The 20,240-nt window shown below is 47.4% G+C and overlaps 1 protein-coding gene across 1 annotated transcript in view; it reads left to right on the top strand.

Annotated features, from left to right (window-relative positions):
- Positions 1-20,240, top strand: part of LDLRAD4 (low density lipoprotein receptor class A domain containing 4) — a 299,370-nt gene that overhangs the window by 30,956 nt on the left and 248,174 nt on the right. The window contains 1 exon segment of the mRNA XM_036874890.1: positions 12,145-12,236. The gene's annotated coding sequence lies outside the window, so the exon portion shown is untranslated.

Below are 20,240 nucleotides of genomic sequence, written 5' to 3'. Positions count from 1 at the left end.
ACGTGTTCCCCAGGGAAGCTGATGCTCCTGGTCTGGGACCCCCAAAACGACACACTGCTGACCACGCGGTCACAGTGGCCTGGCTTGGGGCTCTTTCTCTGGGCCTCTCTCCCTCTGCAGCCTGTGGCACCCTGTTTCTCTAGCGCCACCCAACAGACCACACCCTTCCTGGCCCCTCTGCCTGGAGGCCACCCTCCTTGGCTGAGCAGCCGCATGTCGCCCGGAGAGGAGCGTGCTCCTCTGGGCTCATCTTCAGCTGCTGAATGTGTAGCAGGAATGAGCTGCCCCAGACGCTCAGGGCAGGGCAGCCCTCTTCTCTGTTTTTCCGGAGCAGTTACATCACCAGGAAAGGTAAGAGGGCCTCCCTCAGTCATTTGGGGATGGAGTGTGTACCCAGGACGTGAACTCCCCCCTCCCTAGTCGCTTCCTCGGTCTTTCGTGGGTCCTGCGGTCACCCAGGCGGGGTGGCTCGGTGTCAGTCCTCACTCAGCTGCCTCGAGCCCCGCATCTCCTCCCGCCTCTGACTGCTAAGCTGCCTCCCTCCGTCCCTCACACAGGTCAGTTTAATTTGGGTTTAGACCTGTGTTTTCCACATGTCGGTATGTTTACGAATTATTTGGGGAGCTTGTTGAAATGCAGATTCCTAGAGATTCTGACTCAGGGGAGCTGAGGCAGTGCCTAGGAGGCGCGGTCCAGGCCGGAGCGAGTAGCACTTGCCCAGACCCCACCCCCTTCTGGGTCCCTTTGGACCCAGAAGCATAAAAGGCCATTTTGCTACAAAGTGTTAAATCTTCCTGCTGCTGGCTGGAGGCTGGAGACTCCCAAGCAGACTGTGGGCTCCCTGAGGGCAGGACATTTGCTTTATTCTTCTGCTCAGATAGTCTGGGGGATGAGTGCATGCCACAAATTGAGGAAGGCCGCACACTGGGGCTTTAGCCTTTTCTTTTCTTTCCTGCGTGATGCTGCTGTGTCCAGAGGCCGGAAGAATTCTGAGGGTCTGCTGTGGCTGCAGACTCCAGGTCTGGGCTTCTGCTGGGCGTGGCTGAGAATGAGTTGTTTTTTTAATTGCCGAACAATGGTCTTAGATCAAAGGAAAGCTGGCGAAGTGATGTTCACGTTGAGATGGTAGCTGGCCACAGCTTGTACATGGAAGGCAGGGAGCTGCTTTAAAGCACACTCAGCCCGGAGGTCCTGCAGGGCTCCTGGCCCCTCCCTCCTTGGGGTTGCCTTCTGGCATTAGCTACAGTTTCATCCCAACCCCAAAGGGTGGGAGTTACTGACTTGGTTGTAGAATTGACATGAACGGAATTCTGAGTAAGAGCAAATCTAAGACTGCAATTGTTCTGTTCCAGTGAGATTGAAAATCTTCTGTGCTTACTGCCCAATAAATCCTCTTGCACATGGAATAACCTCATCTCCCGAGTCCTGGCCAAGGTCTTGGCCGCAATCAGCAGGGTGCCTGTGGCAAGCGGGAGGCTGGTAGAAGCTCCTTGGACTGCAAGTCTGAGTTACGGAGATGACCTCTGAAATTGAGTCGCGGTCTTCAGTTACACCCGTATTTGCAAAAAGACCCCAATAATTAAGTGTATTTGAAACAGCTTCTGCATGCGATCATGTAGAGTCATGAACTTTTAAATTATCAAAGAAATGTTTGTTACTTTTGGAAACTGTACTTGCAGTCCCTGGAGGCGTGTGTGTGTGCACGCGCGCGTGCGTGCATGTACGCACACACAGGCCTGCAGCACTACAGTCACCAGAAGGTGGTCTGTCTCGCTTGTTTGGAAGCAGCGGCACCAGTCCCCCTTCACACGTGGTGGGATTTGAGAAGAACAAGGACAGTTTTCTCAGGAATTGTGGAGGTTTCCAGGGGCAGCCTACGCATGATAATTCACTTTCTAAAAACAACCTGTGCAGCTCGCATGCCTGGGATGCTTCCCTGCGCTCAGACCTGGCTCCTGTTGCCTTGTAGCTTGAGACCAGCCACCCTCCCTTCAGACGTGGGTGCCCCTCAGCCTCGTCCCCGTTCATCCTCGTTGTCTGTCAGCTCTTGGGAGGTTGGGGCCACCCCTGTGCGAGCAGCAGTGTCCAGCGGCTGTGCTGGGGACCAGGTAGTGGCTTGCTTTGGATTGTGAGTCACTAACTGTCAGTTTTTTGTTTTGTTTTTTTTCATTAAAGTATAGGTGATTTACAATATTGTGTTAGTTTCAGACGTACAGCACAGTGCTTCGGTTTTGTTTTTGTGGTTTTTTTGTAGGTTATATTCCATTATAGGTTATTACAAGACGGTGGCTACAATTCCCTGTGCTATACAGTAAATCCTTGTTGCTTACCTATTTTATGTATGGCAGATTGTAACAAATTAATGGATGTCGAAGGGAAGAGGGAGGTGGCGAAGTATGGGATTAATGGATGTAAACTAACTGTCCTTTCTGAGTTTGGGTTTAAGTCTCGTGCAGACCAGGGCATTCTTTCACCAGACTTTTCATTCTCGTGCTTTTCAAGCTGAGCCCACAGCGTCACAATGATTTCTGTCATCTTCTTCGTCAGTGGCAGGATATTTTGTGCCTCTGAGGATGGTTGCAGACAGGGCTGACTCCTGGCCTTTCCCCTCAGTCTGTTCCTCTCCCTATGCCTCAGTTTCCTCCAAATGGGGGCATCTGGTCCCTTTCCTCTGGCTTTCTGCTCTTGGCTTGGCCCTCCCTTCCTCTCCCCTCTCCCTCCTGGTCCTGGCAGCCACTGTAACTGGGAAGTTGGCCAGTCGTTTTGTGTGTTAAGGTCTTGTGGTTGTAATGATTTTCCTTCTCACAAAAATTCCAATTATTTGAATTTCTCAGCTGTTTGGGTTCTGGCTAAGTGGATTTAATTTCATCTGAGGATCTGAAAACTTGGTGCTTACCTGAGTTTACTGTTGAAGACGCTGAGGAAGGGAGATATTTTGATAAGTCAGTGGATGCAAAATGTTATGCTTTCAAAAATACTCTTCCTTCTGGTACTTCGCAGCTGAAGCATCCCGCACACATCGCATCCTGCCCTTGGCTTGATTCTCTGTAACTAGCGTTGCTGTGCTAAAGTCACTTCCTGCTTTCCCTATCTCCCCCCCCCCTCACCTATGTCATTAATCTTAGCTTGTACTGCTTTGTTAAAGGCTAAAGTAATGCACAGAGTAAAACTCTAAAATGTTTAGAAGCTATGCAGTATTATATTGTAAACCTGTATAAATTCTTAACAAAGTTAGTGGTTTGGAAGGATTTTCAGGAGAACTCCTTCAGCTAAAATGTAGTAAATTCCTTAAAATAACTGAACTTTGGCTTATAACAAGGTCATTGTTTGGCAGTGTTCATGTTTTTAAAGCTTTCCAGAACTCAGAGGAGGAAATGATCTGAGACAATGTAGTGATTAAAATAATAAAGGTAATAAATTAACATTTGCATTATTTGCCAACGATTGATTTCCTTTCTTCCAACTTTTTACCCCACATTCTGAATAAATTGGACCACGTGAAGAACTAGAAGATTAGCTTTACTTTTTTTTCTGGTTGAAATCGGTTTTGCAGAAGTGGAAATTTGGCAGCAAGTATGGAAACTAGCAAATCAGTTTACAGTGTACTGTGCTTAGTTTAATGAAACCCGCAAGAACGAGGAAAGACTCCATGGCCTCAAATAAGAGAAGGCTGAATTGTGTAGGTTTTCTGGAATTTTATTTTTACCCTTATTAATTCAGTAGCATGTAGAACAGTATGTCCAGGCTCTAGTTGGTTAATAGTTGCTTCCAAGTGGGTAGAATTTCAACTTCAGTAGTTACTTTTTGATGATCTCATGGAGAAAATGTTGGGAAATATTTTCTAAGAATAGTCTAAAATGAAGAGGAGTGTGCTAATTTTTTAAGAAAAAACTGTGATCTAATGGAATATAAGCAGTTGGTTGATGACCAACCAGTCTTTACCACCAGACGTTGACCTCTAACAAACTTGACCTCTAATGAGGTAGTAGAACCATGTATCTATTTTCAATTAAAATGATTGATTAACATGGGAGTATTGGGAGCATCTGTATTTCTTTCACATAAAATGGGGTAGATGGACGTTTCTTTGAACGATGGTTTCATCATCAGCATACGTTTTCCAGCTGCTGCAGCTCTCGCGAGCCCATCTGATGGAACGTGGCTCACGTGTAGTGTATCCGAGTTGTTGTGTCTGAGTTACTTCCAAACAGATGTCTCTTTTCATCCTTGGGCGGTTTATAGGTTTCTGCACTGGGCCTGGCCCTGCATTCTTTCACTCCCTCACCTGGGTGCTGACCTCCACTCTGGCCAGGTGGCCCTTCCATCACCACCAGTGGCGCTCCCGTCACCTGAAGCCAACATGAACATGCTGTGGGTGTCACCTGAATACCTGCCTTCAAGCAGGTGCTCTCTGCTGAGGGGTCCACTGTGCAATGAACACATATTATTAGGGGGCTAAGGGGGGATCTTGACCTGCCAACGACCAGGGCTGTCTAGTGCTTTGTTACTGGGTCACCGTGGTGGGACCCCTGGGAGCTTGTAAGAAATGCAGACTCTTGGGGCTCACTGCAGACCAGCTGAGTCTGAATCTGTCCTGCTCTAGGGTACAAAGTAGTGCCCATGCTGGACCTATTTTAATGACCATTTACAAGTTTATCGAAGCATTGAAAGCCAAAGGCAAAGATCCTTTAGCAGTAGAATGTGTTTTCATTAAGTTATTTCAGGATACTGGATCCCAGACTTTATGTGAAGAGCTTATGCACAGATCATGCAGATGGGTGACTTCTGTTTGGCTCCTTTCTGCTTTCTGGTTAGTCTGCAGGGCTGTGCTGTGAAGGATGGTCCTTCAGGACACCCTAAAGTTTTCCTGGTAGACTGGAGTCTGCTCTTCTCTGTGGGTTGGGAGGGTAGGGGGGACAGGAGGGGACAGCTGATGTTGTGATGAACATGGGGTTATTCATTCATTAATAGTCATTAATTAAGTGCCTTAGTTATTTAAGTGCCCAGACCAGGGTTTGAGAACTACCGGTCCCAACTAATTGGCAGGTCATGAACTCATTTTATTAGTTCACAACCAGCAATTAAAAAAAGTGACTTGCAATGGAAGATAGAATGTAGGTCACATAGTAAGGCTGAATATTTTCAGAAACTTTTAAGCTATACATGTGATAAGTATATATAAATATTTACTATTACAACTCAGTGTATGTGTATATATATACATATATATGCATGTGTATTTATATATTATGCATGTGCATATAGGGATGTATGCATATACATGCACACATATATTGCATTAAAAATGAAAGTACAACGTGACTAATATTATGGAGGGGTTATGGAGGAAGTATTACAAGATATAGTCTATGTAGTTTAATGAAGGAGAAAGACCAAGCATAGATGTTTATTATTGGCTCGATTTACCAAAATGACAAATTCGTATCTAGATATCAGTGAATAGTAAATATTTTGCTGTTCAGAAATGTTGGGAAATAGGATGTTATGATTTTCAAACCTTTGTAGTTAATACAGAACTACCATACTACCGTTGATAGACTTAAATATTTAGAATTCAGTGAGGTATAGTCAAGACTAAAATGATCTTGAACTTAATTTGCTTCATGCTGGTTTGGACACCTTTAGGACCTCCTGTATCTCTGGTTGCTGTGGTGAAGGCTCAGCATCTGTGTGAGTAAAGGATGGAGAGGAGCCGACAGGACGCTGGCTCCCAGGCCCCCACTACTCAGCCCACTGAATGGAGACCGTAGCCGCCACTGAGGGTGGAAGAGCCTGATTTTGCCTCTTCCCGTGGCCTCAGCATCTGGCCCAGGGCCCGGGTGTTGAGGTGTGGAAGCCCTTGTGGAATGACGGCTCCTCCTTCCTCTCCAGTCAAAGCCAGTCCCTACGACTGCGTACGAGCCCCGGGCCCACGGCCTCTCCGACTTCATCTCCGGTACCCTCGTCCTTGTTCACTCTGCTCAGCACCTGTCCTTGTTCCAGAACCTCCCCCCAAGACCCCTCTGTCAACCCCTGGCCTCCTTCCAGCCTTGCGGGGATGCGCCCGCTCACCCCGCCAGCACGGGCGCCTCCACGGCCTGGCCGCTTCCACCCGCAGGTGCCCGGGGGTGGAAGTGGAGCTGAGTCGCATCTGGCGCTCGTGCACCTGCCTGCCTGATGCTGGTCTAGGGGTTCAGGTGGGTTTGGACGCGCTCGGGTTGCTGCTTCCCGCCTCCCGTCTCTTCCTGTTGTTGAGCATCCGCTCCCTCCCAGGACCAGGGACCCGGCTCATAGGAACAGCTCTCTACCAAGAACTGGGTTTGTTTTGGATGTTAACTATTAACAGAGGTTGGTAAAAAATGGAGGACAGTTTTTACCTCTGGCTTATGAAAACCGGTCTTGACATTTTATTATGACAGCACAGGCTTGCTTGTGTCTGTCCTGCTTCCCCTGTTACATTTTGGGTTTTCAGGGAAATGACAATCTAGGTTTTCCTTATTTTCTGAGAGCGTGTTGCAGGAAGTTTGGGACATAAGGGGTCTTCAAAACGCCGCTGCTTCCCCAGCCTGGGTTGAGCCTGCTGTGGCCCCAACCCCACCCAGCCTTTGGGGGTCAGGACTGTGGCCCACCCACGTGGTCCACAGCATCTGCATTTGGATGTGTGCAAGGCCTCTTGTACAGAGGACAGCTGGACGAGAGGCCCTTCCAGGAGGCCCGGACACCAGACAGCACGGCTCCAGATCAGAGAAGGACCTTGACGTCCTGTGGTCTTCGTCACACTTCCATTCAAGTGCTTGGTGACCTTTTGTGGAGGCGTTGGGCTTTGCCTTTCTTCTTCACTTGAGTTTGGAAATCAAGCTTCTGGGGTTGGGGCGTCAACCCGCGAACTGCCCCTGAAACAAAGGGATGGACGGGTGATGGGCCAAGGGGAGGAAAATGAACAGTTTGGGTGGAATCAGGACTCGGACCCTCCTCCTTTTGATTCCTCACGCTGTGACCTCTACTCCAACACAGACTTTCCCCCACACTTAGTGACCTTAAAGATCTGTAAAGTGGAAGCTGGAAAAAACCTGCATTTGAGGGGACCTGCCGCTCAAACCCCTGTTGTTCAAGGGTCAGTTGTAAGCAGGAAGCTAACCCCCTTGGACCAGAATGTCACTTAAAGGAAACCGGCATCTTTTTTGATGTTTCCTTAAGGTGCTCTTTCTAGCTTTGCTGCAAACTTCTGTTCTTTTGGCTTCGGAACGTTTATGTATCGCTTTTTAGATCTGGAAGCCTCCGCCCTATGGGCTTTTAAGCCCCTGCTGCATGTGCGCAAATGCGCGCGCGCCCCCGTGTGCGCACTCCCTTGTGGGCGTGCGTGTGTTTGCGTGCTTGCGCGCGCCTCAGAAGCGCGGCTTGGCTGCCATGTTGGCCATGGTGTGGTTTCGCAGTGCAGCGTTTCCCGGGCGGCCATGGCCTGGTTCCCTAACAGGTGGTTCTGGCCTGTGTAAGGTTGGACGATGGAGCTTCTGAACAGCTCGAGGCAGTCGGTCCAGAGCGGAACGGAGACAGGACACCATCCTGTGCAGTTTCGCCTCAGGTGACCGGCCGTTTGCTCTGAGATGGCCCGACCTTCCTCTGGAGGCAGCTCCGGCTGTGGGCCCGGCCTGTGCAGGGGCTGCCCTGGGCTCGGCTTGGCTGCCGGGAGGCCGGCACCACCCCGGTCCATTTGCTCTGGAACAACTTGGCCCCAGGGAGAAAACGACCCTTGCGTGGTCGGAGGACCGGATGCGGCCTGCGCCTGGTCCTGCGTCCGTTCGTGCCGTGCCGCGGGCCGCCTCAGTGTTCCGCGACAGTTTAGGTAGGAGAGGCCTTCTGTTTCCCTCGTCTCTCCGTAACTGAAATCCACACCTACGGCTTCGTGCTCGTCCCCGTCCCACAGACCGGCCGCCCATGGCGGAGACCCTGCCCTTGTCCCCGGGGACGTCGTGTTCTCAGGGGCCCCTCCTCCTGGGACCCAGGATCCGCGGCCGGGCTTCTCTCCCAACCTCAGTATTCTGTTACCTTAGAGAAAGCGAGGAGGTTGTGAGGGTTAAGAAGGATCGTGCCTCACTTCCCCTGTGAGTTCAGCCTTCTGCCCCTCGTGTGGGCCCCTCCCGTGCGAGGGGCCCTGTCCGCGTGCTCCTCTGCAGGGATGCCAGCGCCCCGCCGCTGCTGCCCTGCTTCTCACCGGCTCCCCAGCTGCAGCCACTGACTGCTGGAAACGGGTCAGGAGGTGGTTTTCAGGAGGCGGTTTGGGGCTGGCGACATCCTCAGCCCCGCAGGACCATCCGCAGGTGCTCGGAGCACGGGGCGTGGTACAGGAGGACTGCCGCCAGCACCTTGTGTGAGCGCCTGTGCTTACTAATTCTCTTGAGTGAACCACTCTTCCAAAGGCTTAGTTTTCTGGGTGTGGGCATAATATTCTTGCGCAGCCTTCTTTCTCTGAAGCATTGAATTGGGCTTTGTGTGGAGCTGTGCTTTGTGAGATGATGGAAAAGGCCTGTACTTACTAGAGCTGAGGGTGGAGGGAACTGGGTGGGTTCTGTCCTCTGGGCCTGTTTCTTCCTCTGCCTGGGGAGGGGTCGCTCAGTGACCCCTCCAGTTCCGTGCTGTGGGTCATTGGCTATTTTCACACATAGAGATGGGCCCAAGAGAGTTAAAATTATGCCGAGAAGTGGTGAGTTTATTGAAATTCTCTGTCTCATATGTCATGGAACTGGTGTTTTTAGTTTTTCTTGGCTTGAGTGTCAGCACTCTGCTGCCTGAGAGGCTGAGCACCAAGGGATAAACGTTGGAGATAATGTTCAGGTTTACTGAGTGATTTATAAGAGAGTAGGAATACATAATAAGATTTTTTTTTTATAATAAGATCTTGAATATAGATTTTAAGAGAGTATGATGTGCTTCTGTAATGAATGGAGTTTTTATTTTGTACTCCCTTCAGTAATTTAACTGATTTGAATATTTTAAAATCTCACTTTTATTATACTAGTTCTTTTGACATCTAAAATAGACACAAGTTGAGTTGCAATATACTTTGTAATTAAAAAACCAATAATTTATCTCTCGAGGATAGCAGAAACTGGATGATTTATGCATTCAACTTTTATTTTAAGCAGAGCTTAAATAAAATCTTGCTTAAAAGAATTACAAATCAGCAGTTTAAAAATAAAAAATCTTAAAAAACCTTTGAAATAGGTTGTCATGAAGTTGACATTAGCATTTTGTTTCAGAATTAGAGTCAGGGCATTTGACCTACACAGGTTTTTCCATTTTGGTTGAGAATGAATTATCAATACAAATGGAAAATTAAAAGTGATTCACATGGGCTTCCCTGGTGGCGCAGAGGTTAAGAATCTGCCTGCCATTGCAGGGGATACGGGTTCAGGCCTTGGTCTGGGAAGATCCCACATGCCGCGGAGCAACTAAGCCCGTGTGCCACAACTACTGAGCCTGCGCTCTAGACCCCGCGAGCCACAACTGCTGAAGCCCGCACGCCACAACTGCTGAAGCCTGCGCACCTAGAGCCCGTGTTCCGCAACAAGAGAAGCCACCACAGTGAGAAGCCCGCGCATGGCAATGAGGAGTAGCCCCCACTCACCGCAACTAGAGAAAGCCAGCGCACAGCAACGAAAACCCAACGCAGCCAAAAATAAATAAATAAAAATAAATTTATTTAAAAAAAAAGAGTGATTCACACATTCTTACTTTGGAAATTTTCTTAGGGAATTTTTTTGTTTTTAACCTTCAGCTGATAGCTAAATGCCCAAGAAGGGACAAGGATATTTGGCAAAAGCGGTAACTGCGGAGCAAAATTTCTAAGCAGTGACTCAGGTTCACAGGTAAAATGACATAACCAGTCCCGGAGAAACTGTCCATTCATCATTTGGGGGTAGAATATGAGGCTTAGTATTTTTGACCTATTTTGAAATTAATTTTGAAGCTCTGAGCTCTGCTTTGAAGGATTGCACAAATTCTATTGCTTTGGCCTTATTGCAGTAACCAGAGATTGGCAAATCATAACTCTTTTAATTTGGCTTATTTAAAAAAATATATTAAGGGCATCCCACGTGCCACATACTCTTCACAGTCTTGGTGATGCCAGGGTCATGGTGATGTTGGTTCTTGCCCACAAGGAGCTCATAGTCAAGTAGGAGAAATGAGTTTTTGCTTATGGATGGATGAGGCAGGTAGGGAGGGCTGTTTTGATGTGTTAGTTATGTGTGCATTTAATATATACACATGTGTTTTATATACTCCTATATTTAATTAATTGCCAAATTAAATTTATTTACTATTGCTGCAAAACAAATGACCAAAAACTTAATAGCTTAAACCAACACCCACGTATTATTTTACAGTTTCCATGGGTTGGGAGTGCGGGAATGGCTTAGTTGGTTCTCTGCTCAGGATCTCAGAAGGCTGCAGACTAGCTCTTAGCCCAGTTGTGTTCTCTTCTGGAGGTGTGAGTGGGGGAAGAATCCACTTCTAAGCTCATTTAAGTGGGCAGAATTCACTTCCTTGTAGCTGTAGGTCTGATGTCCCTGTTTCCTTGCTACTGTCAGCTGGGGACTGTTCTTGGCTCCTAGAGGCCCCTGCAGTTCCTTGCTGTGTGGCCCCCTCATGGGCCCTTCAGACATGGCCGCTCACTTCTTCAAAGCCAGAAAAGGAATCCCTCACTTTCTAGTAGGCTGATGTGGAGTCTTACATAGCGTAACCTGATCAAGGGAATGGCATCCCATTACTTTTTTCATGTTCTTTTGGTTCATCCCATTACTTTTTTCATGTTCTTTTGGTTCTGCCTGCACTGAAGAGGAGGGAATTATGCAAAGGTGTGGCCCCACTGAGGGTCACCTTAGAATTCTATCCACCACATACATTTCTGGTTATTCCACTGACTTCTGTTCCCTAGAAATCAGCATTTGAATCCCAGGAAGACTGATGAGAGTAGTCCCAGTTGAGGAATAAAACTATCATCCGGAAAGTGAGAAGTGGGTTTTTTTCTTCTCTCAGTATAGGTAAAAGGCAGGAGGACAAAGTAATGTCTGTAGGTTCACAACATTGGTAGGAAGGAGTTACGTAAAAACAGTGGGGTGTTTGGCTCATGTGTTTTGGGTGGACGTCCACAGGAATCTCACAGGGTCCTCTGGCTAGACGCAGTCATTTTTTATCTGGCTGTCTTAGCATTGGCTGATCACTCAGGAGTGACATATGGCAGGAACATGCTTCGGAGGGCAAGTCTCCTGGAGAGTACATTGCAGCACATAAGCTAGACAGATGGTGGCTTATTCACCCTTGGACCAGAGTGTAATCCTGCACCTTGGCCAGCTGGATGCTGAGAGGTGCTTGTGCCATCTGAGGCAGAGCCAACTGAGTTTACCTGGAACTGCTTTGTCAGGCATGAGGCAGTCACCTGACATGACCTGCAGTGGCGAGAAGGACAGCATACTCATCAGGCTGAGAGGAGGATGCTGGTGACAGATTGTGTGAACTGGAACCAGACAGAGTCAGGAGGACATCCTACCAACAGGGTGGAGGGCAGGGGTTAAGATCGCCTAGCAGACACAATCACGGAAGTTATCACCTTAGCTGGGTCTTCACTAAGCAGGGGTCACTGTTGCGCCTACAAAATTAAACATGTGTTTCAGGGGAGGAAAAAGTGCTGCTGGGCCTGCCTCCCTTTATAATTAAGGATCGGTGGATCCATGTGGTCGACAGATACTTTGGGTTCTTAAGACACAGCCATATTTAGGATGTCTATAATTTTAAAAATCCCTAATCCAGTAAAGACATTGTCAGTTATGTGTTCATGACCCCTTGTTGAAGAAAAAGCCTGTGACTTTGAAGGAACAAGTGTGTGTCCTTTGATTGGAAGCTGAGAACCTGGTGGCCCTGTGGCTGCTGGAGAATTTATCCCCAGTTCAGTTATACCCCGTACCCAGATTGTGTGCTGGGGGTCTTCTCTCTTCTGTTTATTATATGATGCTTATTTTATTCATTTTGGTACCTGTGCCTTTTATTGTGACAGTCCTCAAGTATTTTTCAGAACTTGGAGAAGGGGATGGTACACTTAAAGAAACCAAAAAATGGTTCACTGGAATTCTTTATTTTTCCTTTCAGCAGTTCAAGTTCTATATCTGTAACATCAAAGTGCCATCTCCTGATTGGACCGTTTTCAGGAACTCGTGTCAGTTTTCGTATCAGCTTAAAAGGTGAGTAGAGCTTGAGACTCTTCTCTTTGATAATGTTTGTGAAGCAGAGCTTGTCACAGCACTGACTGTTCAGAGATTGTGTCCCTCTCAAGAAAGTGGTCCCAGCTCCTAGGTGCAAAAACTGTCTTCCCAATGTAACTTTTTCTGATTGGAGGAAAGTTGCATGATATCAGATTAAATGTGACTTTTCTTTTTTGTTTAATACCCAAGTGTATTCATAGTGGGCTGTGAATGTATATAAAATACATATTTCTAGATTTACTAGAATATTGAAGGAAAATAATCTTGCTAATCAATTTCTATTTATTGCTGAGCCTGAGCATTTAATACCCAGATGTTTAAAAACGTTTAAGATTGGTGAGAAATAGGATTCTTTCTTTCTCATTCTAAATGTTTTGTTCTGCTTGGTTTCCAACTTCATAAAATGGGAATAATCATGGGATTGCCGTGGGACGTGATGAGCCACCATGCTTCATACAGCACCTGGCATGTAGCGCACACTGAACGGATGTCAGCTTCTCTCTCTCCTGGCTGTTGTAACAGCAAGTGAGCAGGTTTTCCTCTCTGTGTGTCGGTAGCACACATGATCTGTACTGTAGGGGGGCGTTGACCTCCTAATTTGCTGTGTTTGTGTTCCTGTGTGTTTCTTCTTGAAGGGTGGGGTGTAAGTGGCCTGGGGTATAAATTTCAGGGTATCTGGAAGTAGAAGATTAGATGACACACATGTTTTGGTCACCTCTGGGCATCCTCAGACCCAAAGCCCAATTCAGAGCCAGCCCCAGTGGGGGACAGTTAGTGAAGGTGCCTGGCGGGGGGTGGTACCAGGAGCATCCTACCTGCCTCAGCTTGCCTGCCCAGCTTTACCCTTTAGCATGTCTCTTCACCTCTCTTTGCCTCTGTTTTGTCAACTCTTAAGTATTTTAGTGATTCCTGTCCTGCCTAATTGCCAGGCTGTGGAGAACATCAAATGAAGAAATATATGAGAGTCTTCAGCAAAGTAAAAGAATTCTATACAACATAAGGTTCTTTTCCCCTAAATTTTTAAAAAATTTATTTATTTTCTTTATTTATTATTTTTGGCTGTGTTGGGTCTTCGTTGCTGCACGCGGGCTTTCTCTAGTTGTGGCGAGTGGGGGCTACTCCTTGTTGTGGTGTGCTGGCTTCTCATTGCAGTGGCTTCTCTTGTTGTGGAGCACGGGCTCTAGGTGCGCGGGCTTCAGTAGTTGCGGCACGTGGGCTCAGTAGTTGTGGCTTGCAGGCTCTAGAGCGCAGGCTCAGTAGTTGTGGCTCACGGACTTAATTGCTACGCGGCATGTTGGATCTTCCCGGGCCAGGGCTCGAACCCATGTCCCCTGCATTGGCAGGTGGGTTCTTAACCACTGCACCACCAGGGAAGTCCCTCTCCTAAGTTTTTAATGTGCCAGGCATGTCTCATTGTTTATGCCATATTCCTTACTAGAATGTAAGCTTTATAAGGGCAAGAATGTCCCTACCTCCCACTTGTTTTTCCCTCCAGGGCTTGAAACAGTGCGTGCTAACTAGGAGGAGTTCAGTGAGACTTTTGTCAGAGGAAATGATTGATGGAGATCCCCCTGGAGGCTTTCAGAGCTTACCCAAGCCTTTTTATTCATGGTGGTTGTTGGAAATAGATGAGGCAGTTGGAGAATCACGAGGGATTTAATGTGCTTCCTCACTAAGGCACACAGACCCTTGAACTTATGTGGACTTTTCACAGGTTGGAAGCTTCCTGAAATTGTAGGTGCTCAGAACCATGCCGTACTTAACAGACACTCTGAGTCACTGTTGGGTGCAGTTCCTATGTAGTTCTTTCCTGAGTGGATTTCACAATCAGGGATCTGCAAACGTGGTGCCCATTCAGTAGGCTCTCACAGGGTGGGTGGTAAGCTTCCGTGGGGGGCACTCAGGCCGCACGCCTCGCCAGTGGTCAGTGACTGATGAAACAATTTTCGTTCACGTGGTTCTTCATAACTTGACAGGATAGCATGATGTTTGAGAATCCCTTACCTTCCCAGACATGGTATTGCTGAGGTGCGCCATTTTTCTTCCGTAAATTGGCGTACCCACCACCAGCTCGAAGCGGGAGGTGGCACCTTGTCTTCATGTAGAATTTTACTGGGTAACTGAACGCACCACTGGACTCTGCCCCTAAGGACTATGCAGCTTGATTTGCAGAATTTTGACAGAAGTAGAAATCTTGCAAATTACATAACTACCCTATTCTCTCCCGTATATGGAGTTACCTCATTCTGTCATCTATTTTAAGCAACTTTCAGAATTGGTAATGGAAAACTTTTTCTTGACTACATTACTGTATATGGATTTTAAATTAAAAGTAAAGTGCATTGCTCCTTCTGAACATAACAGCGGTTAAGAACAGATTCCTTTCTGGAGAACTGCATGTCACCTGGTGCAGTGCAGGTCATTTCCAGGCACATACTTGGGTTCTGAGGTGTTATAAGAGCTTTCACACCTCTAAGATAGGTTCTTACAGCTAATTGTCCTGGAATTTATATTTGTTCTGTAACTTGTAAAATTCTGTCCCTTGAAGCTCACAGCTGGACCCCGGGAGACATTCCTACATGCTGATAGGACAGACTGGAGGCATTACCACTCTGCTATGTCTGCTGGGATGGGAAGGCCCAAGGAATTCTGGGCTTTTTGTTAACTGCAGAATGTGCCTGTCTTACCGTACAGTGGATTTTTTTGGACTTGGTTTTAAAATCAGGTTGGGTCCCCATGTCTAGGTTGTTATTAAATATGTTTCAAAATTTTGACCTCCTTGATAAATCTGAAGACAGGTCCTTCTTTGCCTTATCATATCTGTAAGGTATATTTGGAAACGTGGCCTTTGGCTCGAATTCTGTGTTTTTACTCACTTTGTTACTCTGGCAAGTCCTAACCTCCTCTGAGTCTCAGGTTTCCTCATCTTTAAGTAGGATAGTAATTGTTTTGTGGAATTATTGTGAAGATGCCTAACTCAGCATTCAATGCGTAGTAGGAGCTTGATGAAATGTCAGTTATTGTTTTCCATCCAAATGCCAGCTGTTACCCAAGGACCATGGCTGGCCGGATCAGAGGAAGAGAGCAGGGGTGGAGCTTTCCGTCCTCTTGCAGGAGGTTTGCTGAGTAATTTCATGGGGCATCTTGCTGGAGTCAGGTGGGTGGAGTGCCGGTGCCCTGGCTGAGCACAAAGCTGCTGGGATGGAGGTAAACAAACCATTAATTCGAGCTTTTTGCACCTTTTCCTGTCCTCTTTGTGAGACTTAGACCTGGTTGGCTCTCAGCACAGGTGAGAAAGGTTCAGATGGGGAAAGTCCCATCTCTTTTTTTGGTTTCCTTCAAGGTCCTTAAGGGATCTGGAATGGATGGTGAGGACCGGGGAGCAAAGTGGGAGTCCTGCATTGTGAGACTTGTGGTCCCAGTGGGGAGATGCTCTAGCAGTCAAAAAATAACCGTAGATACAGGTGATGCAACCTGACCTGAACTTCTGTCTTTGTGTTAAATTTAAACTTTCAAGGTACATCACAGAGGATCAGTAGTGTTGGAAGACGCATCACCTCTGAGTGTAGGTCTCTGCTGTCTACATTGTCTGCAGGAATGCTTATTTTCTCCAGATGTATTTTTGCCAGTGTCCAGTAAAGTCGATTAAACCATGAAAGGTTTGTGCTGGGAATTCCCTAACCTGAAGGAGGATTTAAACTCTGCCTTACAGTTAGGTTGGGGTCATTCAGAGGCTGCACCAAGACATCCTGGCTGTGTGAGAAGCTGGGCAGTGGTGGGTTGGTGCCTCTCTGGCCTTCCAGGTTGTCATCAAGGAAGTGACACCAAGTTTCCCAGTGGGAGGGGTCCTGGGAGAGATCCCAGGTAGACTAGTTCCAGGGTCCCTCTTGGCTTGTGATAGAGTTTCTGGGTTCTCTAGGCCTCATTCAGGCCCTTCCACCTCCTGCTTCCTCTCTTTTCTCCTCCCTTCCTCCTGCCCACCCCATGTCTGTGCAGCATCAGGGGACTCAGATCTGAGCCCCATCTCACTGCTTTTCCCTCATTCTTCCACTTTAAGGTTAAGAGTAGCACTGAGAAAAATTGGAACTCAGCAAGGGCATCAGGGATGCCATGTGTCGTGTTTGAGTTAGGAAAACCCAGCAATGCAAAGAGGAAGGCCAGCAGGCAGGACACCACTTCTAGAGGCTGGGAAGAGAATCTTGTTACCTCTGCTGTTTCTGCCTGTGGTCTGGGAACTTGGGAATTTTCTCTGCCTGTGTGTTGGATGCTGTCCTTGTATTGTTAGACTGTATTATTTTGTTATTAAGTAGACATTCAGAGTTGTATTAGAAAAACACCTTTATGTTTCGCTTTAAACTGAAACACAGCAACTTCATCAGTCAGTGCCTAGCACAGCGTTAAACTGCTAAAAAGCTAGCAAATTTTCCACCTAAAAATTTTGTTGGGGAGGTAAAGGTGGGGGGCATGGGGGAGAGTATAAAAATAAATCTTTCAGAGATTCTGGGTTGCTTGGTGGCGTGTGTATTTTTCCATGGTGCGGGAGGTTAGAAATAGCATTGCTTTTTATGGGATTCTCAGCAGCAGCTCAAAAATTTGGCTTCGTGGGCTCGATCTGTGTGTGTGGGTGAGGCGGCTCCTGCAGCCCGTGGGGTGGGGGCAGCGCCTATCTGTCTTCCTGCCCGTCCGCCCCGGCGGGTGTCACCCGGGTGAACGGCGCTCACGTGTGAATGTGATCACCAAGGTCAGGCTCTTGTGAGGATGTGCCTGTGGCTGCGGATGCCAGCTGTAGCAGACGGAGCCCCAGCAATCCCCACAAAGTCACACCGGTGCACGTGCTAGGGCAGGTGCCAGCCACGGGGGTCGTGATCTGGGAGGGCGTCCTCCAAGGCTGCTGCATGTCTGGCTGGCTGGGCCTCCTGAGTCTCTGTGAGATGGCCTCCCCTTCGAGCCTTAATACCAGTGGGTTTGATGGGCCACCCCTTCAAAAGGAGTCCTTAAGGATTCTTGACATTTGTTAGAGTTACATAATTCTTACAGATGGAGGTCGGTTGCCCAGTGTTTCTCAGATTCAATGCAGGAAGGAAATGGAAGGAGGCAACCACTGGGACAGAGGCTTTTAACCCCCATGGGACCCAGGACATATGTGAATTTCTGGAAGTTGTGCCTGTTCCTGCAGAGAAGGCCAGGGCTTTGATGGGATTCTCGGTAAGATTTTGACGTCCAGAAAGGTTAAGAGCTTTTGCAATAGAGCATGAGGTGAAGTTCATTTAACTCGGGAAAATCATTTTGGAAGCATGGTGAGTGTCGGGAGAGGGAGGTGTTGGCAGGATTGAAGAGGACAGGCAGAGGGAGGAGAGGGGTCCGCTTAGTAAATTGTGTAACAACACAAGAGGGGACCCCATCTGCTGGGGTTTTTCTTTGTGGGCTTTCTTCTTGAACTTCCTGTAATATTGTGTTGTGGATGGTTCCTGCAGAAGGCCGCTTGCCAGTGCTTGGTTACCTTCGTGAGCTTGGCGCTTGGGAGGGGGGCCGGCTGCTCGCAGGTCATCTGGGGTCTGTGTGGATTCAGCCCGGCATTTAATCAGCAGTTTCCCCCTCTTTCCCTGGATCTGCTGTGCCTTGTTCTCTACAGTTTTTCTGGCGACTCGCTTGGGGGTGATTATGATAGGCCAGCAGCTGTCCAGAGGACAGTGGAGGAAAACTCAGGCGACGAGTGCTTCACCTCCTCATCCACAGCTCGCCGTGGTTTCGGCGCTGTTCAGTGGTGCCCACTTCAGCGCCTTCTGTCTGAGTTGCCAGTCGCCTTTGGAGGACAGGATCGCTGGATAAGTGTGCAGATCACTTGCAAACACAAAGCGTTACAGCTGCCCGAAGACCATGTGGGCGAGAGTGCCTTGGCCAGGTCAGGGGTGGTGCCCATGCTGCCTGGGCCTCACGGTCCATCGGGAGCAGAAATGTTTCTCTTGAGTCCTCGGGTGGAGCCGGAGGAGCCGGGAAGGTTACCCAGGCACCTCTCTTCCAGAGCAGGATGTCAGGGGTGCCCCGGAGCCAGAGCGAATTAGAGCAGGGAGGACTCGTCCCAAACACGACCTGCGTCTACGTTTGCTTTTTAAACGTTCCAAAGCTGCTACCTGATATTCAGGTTCTGTTCTGTTGTAATAGTTCACCTATGCAGTTATATTCCAAGAATAATGATGCTTTTGGCTTTCTTTATTTCTCTGCCTGGATTGATCCACGTTTGCCCAGTGCAGTGACTGGGCAGGGAGTTCTGCTTCCTGTGGTGCTAGTCTGGCAGCTGCCACACGTCCTGTCACCTCACTCCTCATCTCTCTGTACCCCTTTTGACTTCATAAAAATAAGAGAATGTGCTGAGATTCTTCAGTCATTTGAGAAAATTTGTTTTACAGGTTCAGGTGGGTTTGTGAAGTATTTTTTAGTACTTTGCAAGATATAAGGATGCTTTTGAGTCATCATTAAAAGAACTTTTTACCACTTAGTATTGTGGTGTTTAAATCAGTTATCTATTTTTTGATCTTTAATTGGTTCTCAAACATTCTGCTGCTCCCCTTTTTCAAGAAGTGTGGTAGAAAATATATAACAGAATTTGGAACCCTGTGCCCTGCTGGTGGTAATGAAAAGTGGTAGTGTTGCTGTGGAAAACAGTATGTTTTAACTATTTTAAAGTGTACAGTTTAGTGGCATTAAGTACATTCACATTGTTGTGCAATCATCACCTCCATCTATCCCCAGAACTATTTTCGTCTTGAAAAACTTGAACTCTATTCCCATTAAACACTAACGCCCATTCCCCCCACTCCCAGCCCCTGGCAACCACTTCTACTTTCTGTCTCCAGGAACTTGACTGCTCAAGACCTGATACAAGTGGGATCATAGAGTATTGTCCTTTTGTGACTGGCTCACTTTACTTAGCATAGTGTCCTCAAGGCTCATCCATGTTATCGCAAGTGTCAGAATTTCCTTCCTTTTTAAGACTGAATAATATTCCATGGTCTATATAGACCACATTTCGTTTATCCATTTGTCCGTCGATGGACACTTGGGTAGCTTCCACCTTTTGGCTGTTGTGCTGAACATGGGTGTCCAAATATCTCTTCAAGTCCTTGCTTTCAGTTCTTTGGGTATCCTCATTTTAAAAAAATACTCCCCAAACTTATTTTTAAAAGCACACTCTCAATTAGACACCATTAGGAATCCAAAAGAAAGATATGCTGAAATATGGAGGTGATCTTAAAATTACAAGATTTGAAAATATGAACTAATTAAAGGGAAGTGAAAGAATAGAATTGAGAACTGTCCTTTCCTATAGAGGTAATAAATATTATTCGGGCCAGCAGGCCTCTTGTACATGTTCTGAGTGAAGCATTATTCCTTAGACAAGACTCCAGGTAGGGCCAACTTCCAAGAACAACCCACTCGGCCTGCATGTTGCTCTTGTGTTGTCAGGGGTGCTGATGGGGAGATGGACAGGAAATGTGAAAAAAAAGGAAAAACAGGAGAATTTCTGGTCAGACTCTTGTTTTTCCTGAAAATTGGAAAAATTTTTAATTGTGACCTTTTATGGATAACAGTACATTATTTGTGATAAGAATTCCACAAGACTTTTACTGGAATGACTTCTAGAATCCTGTGCAGTGGGAAGGTTTTCTACGGTGTTAGCGCCGTCTGTGTGGACGGTGGGAGCGTCACCCTCAGGAGCCTGCCTCCTCCGCCTCCATTGTCTTTAGAGCATGAATCGCCTGGTCAAATCAAGAAAGAAAGCTAACAGGTGAGAGGATAGGGAAGTTCGTCTCAATCTGGGCAAACCTTGGCTTTCAAAACTGTGGGAAGATGCTTATGTCACCAAGACAGAGAAGCTGTTATTGGAAGAGGAGCAGTGGGACAATGAGCAGGGTCACGACCAGCTGTTGGTGATAAAGTGTATCTTTAACCCACATCAGAGCTCCAGCTGTGTGCTGGCCCTCT

The sequence above is a fragment of the Balaenoptera musculus genome, chromosome 14 (assembly GCF_009873245.2).
Source record: "Balaenoptera musculus isolate JJ_BM4_2016_0621 chromosome 14, mBalMus1.pri.v3, whole genome shotgun sequence".
Classification (NCBI taxonomy): Eukaryota; Metazoa; Chordata; class Mammalia; order Artiodactyla; family Balaenopteridae; genus Balaenoptera; species Balaenoptera musculus.
The sequence above is the reverse complement of the archived record's forward strand: the minus strand, read 5'-3'. Positions and strand labels throughout refer to the sequence as shown.